The sequence below is a fragment of the Herpailurus yagouaroundi genome, unplaced genomic scaffold, assembly GCF_014898765.1.
Source record: "Herpailurus yagouaroundi ecotype Mexico unplaced genomic scaffold, PumYag 159, whole genome shotgun sequence".
Lineage (NCBI taxonomy): Eukaryota > Metazoa > Chordata > Mammalia > Carnivora > Felidae > Herpailurus > Herpailurus yagouaroundi.
The window spans coordinates 66378981-66392644 of NW_024412400.1; the positions used below are offsets into that span (position 1 = coordinate 66378981).

General features: G+C 40.2%; 1 protein-coding gene across 3 annotated transcripts in view; it reads left to right on the top strand.

Moving 5' to 3' along the window:
* The first annotated feature begins 10451 nt into the window (after nt 1-10451).
* NLGN1 (neuroligin 1) overlaps nt 10452-13664 on the top strand; it is an 847062-nt gene continuing 843849 nt past the window's right edge. Inside the window, exon 1 of one of the 3 annotated variants that reach the window (XM_040480780.1) lies at nt 10452-10601. The gene's annotated coding sequence lies outside the window, so the exon portion shown is untranslated. The other 2 variants (XM_040480779.1, XM_040480778.1) reach the window with 2 other exon arrangements.

Below are 13664 nucleotides of genomic sequence, written 5' to 3' on the forward strand. Positions count from 1 at the left end.
GGTATTTTCCTATAACTTCTCTTGTTTGGTTTTGGTTTCCTAAATCTATTTAAGATTATTTTTTCTTAAAAGATTTGGCTTTAAAACTCCATTTATTTTCTGTATCTCATTCGCAACTTTCCTAGGCCAAAATCTTACACCTAACCAATTTTTTTTAATGAATTAAAAATATCCCACTTCGTATTTTTCTGCTTGAAACATGTTCAATTCCCTACTAAATTAGGAAAAGAAAGAAAGAAAGAAAGAAAGAAAGAAAGAAAGAAAAAGAAACTTATCTTTTCTTGACTCTACTACCTTTTAGAATTAAAAGCCTAATATTTCTTTACAGATGATCGAAAATTTAAATGCTTTATCTGTTTGTTCATTTACATCAGCTCATTCATTTGTTCATCTATTCAATTCAAAACAAATATGCACTGAATTTCAATCACTTTTAAGAGCTAAATCAAATACTTTCATTTAAGCAAAGCTTATTCTGGAATCCATATCTCCCTCCTCTCAGATGTGCTTCATCCTTTTCTTTGAATTTCCTTTACTCTTTGTATTCAGTGCATTGTTTTGTTTCATACTTTGGATATTTGTGTATGTGTTTTCTATAACCTTCTAATCAAAAGCTCTTTGAGGTTAGTGACTCTACCCTGTGTGTCTTCTTGTCTCCTGAATGTCTAATGAATTGCTTAGACAATTCCTCACAATGAACATTCATTAAGCACCTAATATATGCAATGCATTAGTTTCTAGAATTTATATTTAATCAGGCAGATGTAGGGGAGGAACTCAAAGTAGCATAAATAAACTGAACAAAGACTCAGCGATGAGGAAGCATGAGATGTGGTTTTGCAACACCTAATAATCCATTTTTGCTAGATAAAAGAACTGAAAAGGAGCTCACAGGAGAAAAACTAAGAGCAGTATGTAGTGTACGACCATTATGACCTTAGTGTAGGTTTGCCCAGAAAAGTTTTTCACTTTTCTTCTTTTGGTAACCATCCTAGGGCTTTTCTTACATCAGCCTCCACTGTCTGTGTAAATCTTGGTGGCTTCTCTTACCTGGTGTAGAGGTAAATCATGTGTCCTGGGCTTGATTAAGCAAATTAACTCCATTGCCAGTCACAGGAAGGAACATGTCATCCAAGCAAAACCACTTGGAGTCTTCATAAGATTTCTTTCTAGAGTTAACAAAGTAATTTTCCCTGAGGACACCAGGCTGAAAGGGGAATCTGGAGTTGCACCTTGCCCCAGGGGTGAAGAGAAGCTGCCAGAAAGTAATGCTGAGTCAAACTGAAGAATGACAAAACAAAAGAGAAAAATTTAAGGACCACAGTTAAGCTTCTAAATAGTCATGGTGAGAACTCTGTAAAGTCTAAAGTTTTCAGTTACAACAATAAACTGTGTTTTTGCTTTTCAGGAATTTGTTTGTTTTACTTATTGGGCTTGAGTTGAGTTTCTGTCAGTTGCCTTAAAAAGAGAGTGGATTATATTGGAAGGTAGTCAGTGTTTTTACTATAAAGATGGAAGAACACTGAAGGTCTGATAAAAGTATTAGATAATTACAGTTATATCAGCTTTCTACTTATGTGTTCTCTGATTGGTTTTCTTAACTCCAGAGGTCTTCCCCTTTTTTCTACTCAAACTGATTCCTGAAAAATTGTTGCTAGATTCAAAGGTCCTTTCTCAGTTTGCTTTTTTCTTGACTTCATTACAGTGTGTGATGACAGTGATAATTTATTCTCTCAGTAGAGTGTAAGGCTGAAAAAGATAGGCTTTGTGCCAGACTTTCATTTGAATCTGGCTTCACTGAACAATTCACTTAAACATGGGCTTCGGTTTCCTCATCTATAAAATGGGGTTGGTAAACCTACCTCATAATTTAGTTGTGAGGATTAAGAAAGATAATAAATGGAGAGTGACCGAAAAATGTTTAATGTGGGGTAGCTATATAGTATGGAAAATAAAACATGTAATTTCTCACTCTGTCTCAACAGGTAAATGCTGATAATGTATTTTAGGTAAATGCTTTCATATCTTATTTTTACATTCATGTACAGTACTTTTAATTTTTTCTTTTATTTAGGGAATAGTATCCCAAAAATCAGTATATTCCTTTGAAATATTTCAGATACATCCTTGATTTTCATTCCAATTGCTACCATATAAGGTTTGACCTGATGATCCAGACAGATTTCTTAGCCCATATCGTTTCCTCTTCTAGTCTATCATGTATTCTGCTATTAGATTAATATTTCTAAAGCATGATAATGCTTTAAGATTTGTATTTTAAGATAAATACGAAGATTACATTTTTTTAAAAAGTTTGTTGGTTTATTTATTTATTTTGAGAGAGAGTGAGCATGCGCAGGTGCAAGCACAATTAGAGGAGGGGCAGACAGAGAAAGGGGGGGAGAGAGAGAGAGAGAGAGAGAGAGAGAGAGAGAGAGAGAGAAACCCAAGCAGGCTCCACACAGAGCCTGACTCTGGGGCTCAGTCTCTGGAACCATGAGATCGTGACCTGAGCCAAAATCAAGAGTCTGAAGCTTAACTGACTGGGTGTCCCAGGTGCCCCTCAACCAATGAATTTTTTATGTCATACATAGTACTTTTCAGTTCTCGATTGTCCTTTTATTTCTTTTTATCATGTATATTTCTCTGTTTAAATTTCCTATTTTTTTAATTTACTGCAAGTATATATGCTTTTGCTTCATAAAGGGTAGTTACAATGGCTGTTATAAAATCCTGACTGGCTCATTCTAACATTTATATAACCTAGTGTTTAGTCTCAGCTGATTTTCTTTTTTCTTGAGAACACATTCTATTTTCCTGAATTTTTGTCTGTCAGATAATTTTGGATTACATTTTGAATGTTGTGAATATTAAGTTATGGGAACTCTGAGTTCTACTGTTTTTCCTCCAAAGAGTATTATTTCTTTTACTTTAGTGGGAAACCCAGCTACAAACTGGGCAATGATTCCAATACTTACTTAAATTTTCTTTAACTGAGCTACTATGATGTTGTGCTCATGGATGTGGTTCAGGGGTCAACCAAAGATGTAAGCAGACAGAATCTGAGTATCTCCTGTACATCTATTTTACCTTCCCCAAGATTTTCACTATTTTTCATTTTCCCCTGGCCTCAGACTTCTGATTCCCCCAAAGCAAGGTATCACTGGTTTTCCTACCATGCTGACTCATGGCCACGGGCTAACATCTGAAAAATGAGAACTCACTTTGCACAATTCCTTCTCTGTGTGTTGATTCACTAAAAGAATCTGCATGCTTCTGTTTGCTATAAAGTGCTTTTCTGTAGCTCTTTTTTTGTGTTATGCCCAAAGTTTATGGAAATTTTTGACTTCAGGAAGGCTAGTCTAAGATGTTATTCAGCCATTACCAGAAACAAGTCCTTCATATTAAAAAAAAATACTACTGTTTATCTAGAAGGTGAATTTATTCAGGCTGTTAGCTCTGTATGCTTCTTCCACGTAATTAAGTCAGATTGATCCTATAAGACTAACTAGAAATTCGGTCCTCAATTGAGCTTTTCCACCCCTCCCCTTCTTCTCTCTTCCCTCTCTCCTGTATGCTTACTAAAGTTTTACACAGTTCTTGGCATCAAACATATTAACTTCTTTTTAATTAACAATACAGAATACCTAAATTTCAGACATTTACCAGGAATCTCTAGCTTCAACGGTTTCTTCCTGAACTCATATTAAATACAAACTTGAATATTTGAAAGCCATATTCTCATACCTGTTCATTCCTATTAAGTTCAGGAGGATAGTGTGACATAGTGGTAAGTTAATTGGTTTTGGAGTCAGAAGACACAGTTTCAAGTTTAAAGTGTTTTGACTTGGATCTAGTAATTTTACCACTGAGGTTGAGGTTTTCCATCTTGAAATAAGTGTACTAAAAATCACTATTTCATCAAGCTGATGTAATTGACATTACCATTTACTTTGTTGCTCCAGCTCAAAAATAAAAAATCATTTTACACTTTCTCTCACGTTCCACAGCCAATCAGTTTCTAAGCTTTTTAATGCACTACTTTTAATTTCTTGTTGTAGTTTTTGCTATGTAGTTCAGACACCTGCATCTCTCCTGGGTACTATTGCAATAATTTCATAACTGGCTTCCCTGACTCTGGTTTTACCTCTGCTTCCCAACCCACTACCCATCCTACTTTGGACAGACTTTTCTAAAAGGCAAATGTGGCCACCCTGCCACCACTGGCCCTGCCTGAGGGTCAGATCCAAACTTCATTGTCTAAAATGCAAGTCCCCTCATTATCTGACCCTACTTACACACAAGCTCATTTTTGCTATTCCCTTATGTATCTCCTATGCTCCAGCTAACCTGAGCTGCTTGCTTTTAATAATATATTTTGCACTCAAGTGAGCTCATGCCTTTGCATATGTTGTTTCTCTGCTTGGAATGTCCTTCTCTGGAAACTCTTTTCGTATAGTGCACAAAGTCATCATATTGTTTAGATATGATCTTACCTCAGAGATACTCAGAGAGGGACCATGTCTTTTGATCCTTCAATGATGAGGTAATGGGTACAGGTAGGCACTCAAAGGATGGGTGAGTGAGAATTCATTTACTTAATAACAAAGCAATCTTGACCTATTTAAGAACTAAATTCATAGTATACTATAAATGTCATTTTGGGTTTATATAACTGCTCTTATAAATTTTTAAATTTTTAAATAATTACAAAAAAGAATTTTAGAACCTTTGATAAAGAACATTACCTGGATACACAGTTTAAAGTCATTAAAATCTGGGAAATGAGCAAATGCAGAATCTAAGTCATACATAACAAAGTAGCATTGGTTCTCAAAAGAATAGCATATTTTTGGTAGTACAGTATAGTATCATTGCTTTATGAACACATTTGGGGCTAATATATACCCATTCTAAACATTATTTTTAAAAAGTGGGCTTATGTTCTGTAATTATGGCTTTAATGTATTTTAAGTAAGACATATATTTTTAAGAAATGTCTTTCAAGAACATCTGAGCAAATTCTTATGCCTTTATGTTCAATTATTGGCTGAAGTTAGAGATAGTCAGTAATCATGCCTCCAAAATTGCTATTAGTGAATCAAATTGACCACATTCATTCATTCGTTCATTTTTTTCCACTATGTATAGAGCACTATAATGCAGCAGGCATACTTCTAGGTGTTTGGTACAGAACAGTGAACAAAACAGACTAAGTATCTGATTTCATGGAATTTACCTTCTGGTGAGGAGAAGCAAACAACAGACAATAAATATAATCAGGTTATAATAAGAACACTGAAGCAAATATAAGTTAAGGAGACAGGGTGAATGAGGAGGAGAATGCTGTTTTAGATATTCCGTGAAGACACCTTTTGAAAGTGACATCTGAGAAGAGTTCTATATGAAAGAGTGAGTCATATAGCCATCAGAAAGAGAGAGTACAGGGAAGAAGGATTGGAAAGTGCAAAGGTCCTGGAGTGAGAAATTGTTTAGTATTCTGTAAATAAGTTAGGAGACACAAAAGATCTAGAAATAATGGTAACACAAGATAGGATAAACTGCACAATTGCATTATGGGAAGTACACATCAGTTGTATTTAGAGCTAGAGAAAATAATTTCTGGCTGAGGGAATCTTTGAGGTAGTATTTTTGAGTTTTCAGTAGGTAGGGATGGTGATTTGGTAGCCCAAGAGAAGAAATTTTGAGAATTGTCCTTGGAGACCAATGAGTTATATCTTTTAGGGAAAAAACAGAGATGCGGTAGAAAAGTAATGGGAGAGAAAGCCGACTAAAGATGTATGGAACTGAGAGTATGTTGGCTTTGGATCCTGGGATAAGAAGTGTGCACTTCATGTGATGGGAATTACAGATTCATTAAGGATTTTCAAAAATGGTTTGACTCAGGGGGCATCTGGGTGGCTCAATCTGTTAAGCATCCTGACTCCTGATTTGGGCTCAGGTCATGATCCCACAGTTGGTGAGGTCCAGGGGCTCTGTGCTGAGAGCACAGACCCTGCTGGGCATCCTCTCTCTCTCCTACTCTCCCTCTCTCCCTGCCCATTCCCTACTTGCATGCTCTCTCTCAAAATAAATAAATGGTTTGACTTGGTAAAGGCTAGATTAAAAACATCAATTGGCCATGCTGTACAAAGTGCATGGGATGGAGAGGAGGTTTGTGGACAGACTGGAGTTGAAGACCAGGTGGATTGTGGCCAAAGAGATACTATATACAACTAGACTATGCTTGTACTCCGAGAAGTTAGGTCTGTCTTTTCTGTATGAATAACATGTATGTCTTTTGTCTAGGTTATAACAAAATACTGCCAGGAAGCTATGCAGGTGGTACACTTGGCAAATGCCATAACTTGATAGATTATTCAGCTCTGTTTTTTCTTTCTTTAAAAGCTGAAATATGAACTTTTCACTGCCCCTATGAAATCGTTCTCAGTATATTATTTATATTTAACCCATTTTAAGTAATATACATATGATTTATGAGGAATGTTGCAGTAAAATTTCATCTAAGCATGATATGTATGATGTTAATACTTTTCCTTCTGAAGCCCCTTGGAAAAGAAAAAAAAGCGGGGGTGGGTATTAATCTCCTGCTGTGAGTCTTTGGGATTTTCCAAAGAATGAGTAGTACTCGTGCTTTCTTTTTTTTACATGCCATTTAATTATATATATGTAATTACCGAGGGGAAAAGATCTTCCCACTTAATAACTTTCTGGACTGAAAGCAAACTGAGTCTATATACCACTGTACTGAGTATTTGAAAATACACTATAATATTTACCTTCAAGCCTAATTTCATTTGCCAATATTTTCTTTTTTATTTCTGGGAAAGGAAATTTTACCATCACAACAATTAGGGAATAAACGTATACTTACAAAGTTGATTTCACTATTCCTTTAGTGATATTTTCTGCCATTCTCACTCAAGAGAGATTGGCTCTTCTGAGCCAATATTTTCAGAAAATGCTAATACTTTACATATGTGTCATGTTAAGATCTCCTTCCCAATCTACAGATGAGCAGATGCATTTGGGCAAATTTCACAAGGTTTTTATTTGCATTTGACCTTACAGAGAGTTCCAGAATTCATTCCAAACAGTGTCTGACCTGGTTTAAGGCAGCAAACTTGAGCACAGTTAATGTCACAATCTAGAAGATCACATGATTGGCAATGTGAATTGAATTCAACTTCCTACGTTTTATTGATGCCTTTGTCACCTATTCATGTGTTTAATGTTTTCTTTCCTATCTCATTTAACACATTTAGTATGATCCCTTACACTGAAATTAGTGAATAGAAGACAGATATTGTACCATAAGAAAAAGAGAAGGCAGGAAGGGTCTAGCAATTACTCTCTAATCACTAATGGCTTCCATGCAACCAAATGTCATGATCAGTTTTTAACCCTAACCCCAAATGTCACTACATATACTGGTGTTTGAACCCGAAGAGGAAAGATACAGCATAGATACCAAAAATAAAGTGAACGCTGAAAAATTACTTACTCATGTGCCAAGCGCTTTGCATGCATTATTTTGGATAATCCTCACAACATTCATACAAAGTAGGTACTGTTATTATCTCCATTTTGCAGAGGTGGAATTTGAGGTTTAGGGAGATTAAGTAACATGAACCAGGCAATAACAAATTAAGTGCAGATCCAGGATTCAAACTCAGGCAATTTGTTACCAGAGTCCCAACTCTTAACTACATACCAACAAAAGAAGAAAAACATAAGAGAAACAAAACTTCTTGCTTTCATTCTTTTTTTTTTTTCTTTCATCAAATGGTATAGGATAGGTTTATTTTCCTCAGGGGGTTTGATGGGGAAAGTGGGAAAAATGGGCAAGAAGAGTGTGGCTCATTTGTCTGTATTTACAGACTGTGATAAATGCTGTTTGTAAGGTAATTCTATTTTGTTAAAATTCTTGGGCTTTTTGTAAGACTAACTAATAAAAATGAGATAGTAGTGCCCAGTTGATAAAGTACAGCTGTGAAAAGAATAATGAAAAAACACAATAGAACCTATTTAAAATTAATCTCATACTATAAATACCAAATATTAGAAATAAAAAAAACCATTCAGTCATTATTACCATTAGGGTTCTAATATTAACATCATCTGATGCATTTAGGAAGTGGTCCCAGAGCCCTGAGTTAAAAGAAAGTATACAAAACTTCATCTCTGTAAAGTACAATAGATAGCTTTATCACATTATCCTTATTTCTCTTTTAAAAGTTTGATTTTGCAGTTTTGATAACGATGTCCTCTATCAGCCTACCTCAATTGTGTAGTCTCGTGAAAGCTGAAAGGATTCACTTATGTACTTTTACTGGTATTGGAATAGATCGTTGTTTCTAATTTTTCCTAGAAAATTCCAGTGAATTTTAGAAATTTCAGAGAATTTTCACAGGATTTAGAATTTAGACAAACTTGGGCAAGGCAGATCTTTCACCAAGAAAATCAGATGCATGTTTTAGTTGAATGAAATTTCACTTTCATGGGAGCAATACTGAGATCTACTATTTGTCAACACATCGCCTAAAAGTTACTTTAAAAGAAAAAAAGAAAAAAATGACAAGATAGACTAAATTCTAAAACTGTCAGAAAAATGTGAAACCAAATTCCTTCTAAGAAGAAGGAAGGATATATTTAAGATGATTTTTTAAAAGATCACATATTCTAGAAACTTAGGTTTCTTATTTAGTGTTATTAATTAATTAATGAGTAATACTTCTGGACAACTGCAATCTAAATGTTGGTTATTTTAAAGTTCCTTTCTTTACTTGGCAGCGAGAAAGAATGAAATCATGCCATTTGCAGTGGATGGAACTAGAAGGTATTATGCTGAGTGAAATAAATCAGTCAGAGAAAGACAGATACTGTATGTTTTCACTCATACGTGGATCTTGAGAAACTTAACAGAAGACCATGGGGGAAGGGAAGGGGAAAAAATAGTTACAGAGAGGAGAGGGGCAAACCATAAGAGACTCTTAAACACAGAGAACAAACTGAGGGCGAATGAGGGGTGGGGGAGAGGGGAAAGTGGGTGATGGGCATTGAGGAGGGCACCTGTTGGGAGGAGCAATGGGTGTTGTATGTAGGCGATGAACCACGGGAACCTACCCCCAAACCAAGAGCACACTTTACACACTGTATGTTAGTCAATTTGACAATAAATTATATTTACAAACTAAAAAAAGTTCCTTTCTTTTATCTAAATTTTACAGATGAAAACATACTCATTAAATCTCATTAAAACACGAGTTTGAGAAATTTGAGGCAAGCACTTAATAAGACAAAAACACCCCTTTTCTACACTGAGTGTCACAATTTCTTCTAGCGATTTCCCACTGGTGGATTTATTTGTTTGAATTATGACACATTGCAATTGATTAATTTAATGCTTCTGTTGTCAGGGCCCTGTCCCACAATTCACTTTCATTCAAAAATTCACACAGAGAAGCTGATCAGAGGTGGGTAAACGATGTGGTATAGTGAGTCACACCCATCACAAAAGCCAACACGGGTTAGCTATGATGAATTTTTAAATATCACCTATCCAGTGGCAGAAGATGTGGGAGCAGCCGGGGGCGGGGGGGGGGGGGGAGAGGGGGGGCAGAGGCCCAAGGCAGTGGCATTTATCTACACTATTCCCACAAATGGGGCTACAACAGACGCTACAATTCGGAGCTTACTCTGCCTCTGGCTGGTGGAAACAAAATGAGGGGGAATTTGGTAGCAAGAGCTCTACCACAGGGACGAAAACTGAAGAGGCACGCTAGGAGGCTCTTGCCTCTAACTCTGCGCGTTCAGTTACCAAGACGAAAACGCCTGGAAGGGAGCACAATGACGCCGGGAACACAGAAACTCCTCGAGTCCGAGGCCTCGCGGCTCGGCGGCCGGGCCCGTTCACTCACACGCTCCTCCGAGTGGTTCGGTGAACGTCACACGTGACGCCCGGAGCCCTTAACCCCTCCTGCCGCCTTCCGCGCTGCGGGCGGAGGAGGCTCGGTCTCTGCGGGAGGAGGAAGGGGGGAGGGCGGAACTTGTAAAGGGAGGGACCACCACTAGCATAACGTTAGCTACCGCCGGACCCGCACCCCCGAAATCCCACCCCACTGCGATCGCTGCTCGGGCCCGGGGGGAGGGAGGGGACGCGTAGGGGAGGGGATGCTGAGCAATAAACCGGGAGAAGAAGGGGTGGCGGAGGGGGGGAGTCCTGGTTCTGAGGGGGCAGGACGGGGTCTGAAAGATGGGTCTAGCTTAATTCAGACTCCTGCACCCGGCAACGCCACGGGGGTGGGGGGTGGGGGGTGGGTGGGAGAAGAAGCTGGGGGGGGGAGGAGGGTTGTGCTGTGTGTGTGTGTGCGCGCGTGTGTGTGCGTGTGTGTGCGCGTGTCTACAGGTAGCAGCGGCGGCGGCGGCGGCGGCGGGGACCGGAGCAGGGGACGATCTGCAGCCACCTCCCCGCCTGTGATTTTCGGAGGCGATTGCTCACTTAGCTGGCGGATCTTTACCCTCAGGAGATCTTCTCATCCTCTCCATTTCCACGCGTCTTAGGCGTCTTCCAGTTGCAAGTGTGTGTTTTGGGTATTTTATTAAATTTTTTTCTTCTCCCTGTAAATCTTCTCGGGAATTCTGCATATTGAAGCAGGTGGCTCCTGATAAATCTTTGGATATATTTGGCTTGCCAAGTTTTTCTCTTCCCGGTCCCCTCCCTCTCCAGAGGCATCTGTGGTGCTTTTCTTTTTGGATTTATATGCAGAAAACGTATATATGTTTATATATCGACCGCATAATATGTAAATACATATATGCGTGCCCAAGCGCTTGGTTTTCGTCTCTCTTCCCGACAAAGCGGAATGTTTCGGAGCCGATGGATAACGAGAACAGTATTAACATTCTTTTGAGCCTGTTTTTAAAAAAGGGGAGGGAGCGTGAAGAATTGTTTAACATTCGGCCATCGTTTGGCTGCACACTAAGCATCACGAAGTATTTATGGTTGCAGATCAGGTGCAAACGGGGCTTAGAGAGAAAGGTAAGGGAGCTTCCTGCGTCCGCCGACCTCAGGCGTTTATCTTAATCCCGGGATTGCCGAGAACTTCCTACTTCCCTGCCTCTTTCTCCTCATCCCCACCTTCCACCAACCCTGCCCTGCTCACTCTCTTAGGTACGCTTAACCCTTTTTCAGTTCCGATGGATTGGGGAGAGGGGGTGCTGAAGGTTTAATCGTCTGTTAGAGTTTAAATGCTTCTCTCTCTCTTTTCCCAGCCGAGTAACCGAGTTTCCCAATCCCCCTTTAGCTGTTTCAGGAAACCCATTTTGTCTTTTTGAAAAAGAACGCTACCTAGATAGCTGTTTTAAGCATCTCATGGTGCCAACCCCTCACCTCTTTCCTCTGACGAAAATAAAAGCAATAAAAAAAATAATGAACTTTAATGAACTGGGTGGTTTCTTTAGCACTGGGGTTCATGGAACCTCCCAAACGCTTATTTTCATTTAAAAACAAACCCATACCTCAGGGGGAGTCCACAGTGGAGGAAATTCAGCTTCCGTTTTTACATTAAGCCAATTCATTTTACTTGGAGGGTCATTTACCAGAGTTGAGCGAGATGGAGCGGAGTCTAGTGTAGGAAAAACTACACGATACTAAATTCCTTTTTCAGATCCACCCTTGACACCATGACCAGTCCCTGTTTAACTCCCTGCCCAGGGGACGCATTTTCAGACTCGACCTCTGGGGAGAGGTGGAAACTTGCCCTTATGTGTTTCTTCTCTCCCTTCAGCCTCCTTCCCCCTCCGCTCACCCTCGCTCGCCCCGGCAGTTTGCAAATTGCCCGTTTTGCCCACCCCAGTCAGTGGGTGTTTTCTGCTCTTCTCCTCTCCTGCCCCCCTCTGTCCTCTCTTCATTGGCGCTTTCGGAGCAGATGCATCTTGGCTCTTCTTGGGCTCACTCTCCCGCCTCTGCCCGCCCCGCCACCCCCAGCCCCCGCCCCGGCCCCCGCGCTCCCCACCTGCCCCAGCTCTCCTCGCTCCTCCTCCCCGCCTCCCCGCGGCGCCTTGACCCTTCAATCCCGAGTCCCGGCCGGCGGGTGGGGGGGCGTCGTGTCGTGCGCCGACGACCCGGCGGCCGACGCCGCGCGGAGCTGGTGTGAGGAGACACCGCAGGAAAGGCGAGCCGTAGTCGGCGGACGCGAGGCCGGGAGAGCCCGTCCGAGCCGGAGGGAGCCGAGAAAAGGGAGAGGGCGAGTGTGAGGCGCGCACGCTTCCCGAGCTCGTGCGGACGAGTGCAGTCGCCTCCAACGCCTTAGAGCGGCGCCCCAGTCACTGCAGCTTTTCAGCCTAGAGCTGTGCCCAGGGACCACAGAGACCAAGAGCCAGGAAATCGGCCGAGAGGTACTAAAGAAATAAGGAAAAAAATACGAAAGAGCGGGGAGGGTTTGCTGGCGAGATACGGAGGCTGAACAGATGGAGGAACAATGCCGCCTCCAAAAGAAATCCCTCGCCCAGAAGCCCTGGCGGAGGGCGGCGGAGCTGCCTTCAGCCCCCTGCTCTCCCCAGGCCTCGGGCTAGTTCAGGGGGTGGTTCCGCCTCTTAGTTTGACTGGGATAAGAAAGTTGCTCTTCCCCGCATTTCCTGAGAAGAGCTTTTCGGATCTGCGTGGTGCAAGTCAAGATGTCACTCCCTAGATCCCCCCGCGACGAGCAGCTAATAGATTATGCATATTGGGCAATAAAGTCCCCCAGGAAGACAAGGTAGTCCAAACATTTCAAACGTTCTCCCCTGGCTCCTGACCGTCCAGCACGGTGCTTTGTGAGTAGAAATGAAAAACCACCTGCAGTGAATTTAAAATTATTTTAGGTTGAGATTTTGAGTTGGGAATAATTTATTCCAGAGGAGGTTGTTAGCGTGTTATAGAGATGAGGGAAATCATGTGTCTAACATTCGATTCATTTGTGATTATTCTAAATTATGGGCAGTCGGCCTCCACAAAGGTATTATACTATTTCTTTTTCATTTCCAGGGCCATAGTGATACATGTAGGATTTAGGAAACATGAATTCAAATAGCAAACCCTGTATCTGTTACTCTGCATTTTATAGGTACTTAATATTCTCATTTTTCTTTTTCTTATAGTGAAACTACAGTAGACTATTTTCGCTTAAATAAATTCTTATGCTGTGTATGAAAATTACAGGGTCCTAATGCATTTCTCCAAAATTAATTTTGCTTAATTACAAATAAGAACATAGATATAAAAATATCACTAAGGAAAGGTGTGGGTACGTGTGTTTGAGTGTAAAAGCTATAAAATGTCTCGGCATTTCAATCAGCCATTGCAACCTAGCAGAACACCAGCTTTTTAAATGAGCTCAGAAGCAATGGCCATGCACACATTTAAGATATTAAATGTTAAGTACAAAAACATTAAGTTTACTGTGCCCTTGGCAGAGAATGAATTTAAGGCTACCTGCACTGCTGAGTGATTGAATGATTTACAGAGAAAGTGGAAGTTAATCATTACTCAGGCCTTCTGATTACATGGTTTGATTAAAATAAGTAACTGTTTTCTGTAAGCCTGCTATTCTACAGTTAGTCTTTCCAGTCTTCTTAACATAAGCAGAAATTGAAGGAGTCAA